We start from the raw sequence: 2,500 nt of genomic DNA on the forward strand, positions 1-2,500 counted from the left end.
GCCTCGCCTTGCCTTGGCATGCCGTGCCCATGATGTGGCCTTGACCAAGCCATTCAAGCCATGCGTTGCCTTCGCCTTGGCATGCCGTGGCCTTGCCTCGCCATGCGATGCATTCCGACAAAGTGACACGAAGCGGAAGCCTATCATGGCGTAAAAATGTCGACAAAATTTTTCGACATTTGAATAATGGGGTTTGACAAGGTTTGAAAAATTCAATACAAATGGTAGGCTTGAATGTCGACAAAGTGACGCGAAGCGGAAGCCTACCACGGCGTAAAAATGTCGACAGAATTTTTCGGACCTTGTCCTGCCATGGGCTGCGCGCAGCATGCCGGCAGCCTGTGCGCAGCGTGCGCACAGCATGTCGGCAGCGTGCGCGCTGCTGAGACTGTCGACAGAAATTTTCGAAACTTGTCCTGCCATGCGCGCGCGCAGCGTGCGCACAGCATGCCGGCAGCGTGCGCGCACCATGCCGGCAGCGTGCGCGCACCATGCCGGCAGCGTGCGCGCACCATGCCGGCAGCGTGCGCGCAGCTTGCGCGCAGCGTGCTGATTCTGTCGACAGTGAGGCTAGCGAAACTTGTCCTGCCATGGCGTGCGCGCAGCCTGTGCGCGCAGCTTGCGCATCTGTCGACAGTGAGGCTAGCGAACTTGTCCTGCCATGGCATGCGCTGTGCGCAGCCTGTGCGCAGCGTGCACGCAGCTTGCGCATCTGTCGACAGTGAGGCTAGCGAAACTTGTCCTGCCATGGCATGCGCGGCGCCTGCGCGCAGCCTGCGCGCAGCATGCGCACAACATGCGCACAGGCTGTGCGCAGCGTGCGCGGAGCTTGCGCGCAGCTTGCGCATCTGTCGACAGTGAGGCTAGCGAAACTTGTCCTGCCATGGCATGCGCGCAGCGTGCGCGCAGTCTGTGCGCAGCATGCGCGCAGCCTGTGCGCAGCGTGCGCGCAGCTTGCGCATCTGTAGACAGTGAGGCTAGCAAAACTTGTCCTGCCATGGCATGCGCGCAGTCTGCGCGCAGCATGCGCGCAGCATGTGCGCAGCATGCCGGCAGCATGGTTCCAGGTTTTTTCAAATGTCGACAGAATTTTTCAAATCTTGTCAAACCCCGTTTTTATTGAAATTTCCTCGCACAATAAGCTCCCCATAAGTAGTCTATGATTTTTAGGACCTTCTCCAACTTACAAAACTAAAAAATTCCTCCCGGATTTGTTTTAATGATTTTTTCAATTTTACGACTTCTAAAACTAATAAAAAATACTTCCCGACTTCAAAAATTTATGAAACTTTTTCCCATCATAGATTGCATGTTTCTTAGTATCCCTGCAAAAAATCACGTCCAAATACCTTGTATTGAATTATTTAGAGCCCATTATGACTCCTCGCGCATAGGTGATGTCTCTTCCTGTCAAAGGGCTAAATGCATAAAATGCTATATAGGGGGGTGTGTGTTGCCTGCATATGCATGGCAGCCCATGCCTTCCTAGCTGCAGCCCCCTTCCCCCACGCCACACCCATGTCATGTTGCCTCGATATGTTGCCTCGGTATTATGGGTTTGGTGTCGGGGTCGGGGGGCTGCCACCCATGGCGGTGGTGGCCGGAATCCGGCCGCCGCCACCACGCCGCCGCCATGGGTGAGGGAGGAAAAAAAAGGCGTGGAAAGTTGCGAAATGGGGTTGTCTAGGCTATTTTTTGGCATGGGAGAGCATGGAGTGCTAGGAACTCCTTCTCAAATGCACGGGCATGTCGACCACAACCTCATTTCGCAACAACAACCACCCGTGTGGGGTGGCGGTGGGTGGATAGTCGCGGATTGGGGCTTGCCAAGCCAATGTTTTCAAAAAATTTCATCAAAATTAAAAACAAATGTTTTGTTGCCTTCGGATTTGTGGGCGAGCGGCGAGTCGGAGTGGAGCCGGTAAAGTTTAACCTCGGTGTGCACGGTTGTTTTTAGAAACTCAATCCAATGCCGGGGACGTTGAAAGTGACGCTCTTATGAGTTGCAAACCCGCAAGATTTAAAGAACCTTTTCAAAACAATTTCAAACCAACAAGATTTAAAAACAGAAATTTTCATCAAAATGAAAAACAAATGTTTTGTTGCCTTCGGACTAGTGGGCGAGCGGCGAGTCGGAGTGGAGCCGGTAAAGTTTAACCTCGGTGTGCACGGTTGTTTTTAGAAACTCAATCCAATGCCGGGGACGTTGAAAGTGACGCTCTTATGAGTTGCAAACCCACTAGATTTAAAGAACCTTTTCAAAACAATTTCAAACCAACAAAATTAAAAACAAATGTTTCGTTGCAAACAAATTGTGGGCGAGCGGCGAGTCGGAGTGGAGCCGGTAAAGTTTAACCTCGGTGTGCACGGTTGTTTTTAGAAACTCAATCCAATACCGGGGACGTTGAAAGTGACGCTCTTATGAGTTGCAAACCCACAAGATTTTAAAAACTTTTTGAAAATGTTTCTTCTAAATGACACATTTTGATCCTTGGCAAGT

This window comes from Prunus avium, unplaced genomic scaffold (assembly GCF_965620075.1).
Source record: "Prunus avium unplaced genomic scaffold, drPruAviu1.hap1.1 HAP1_SCAFFOLD_81, whole genome shotgun sequence".
NCBI classification, from domain to species: Eukaryota; Viridiplantae; Streptophyta; class Magnoliopsida; order Rosales; family Rosaceae; genus Prunus; species Prunus avium.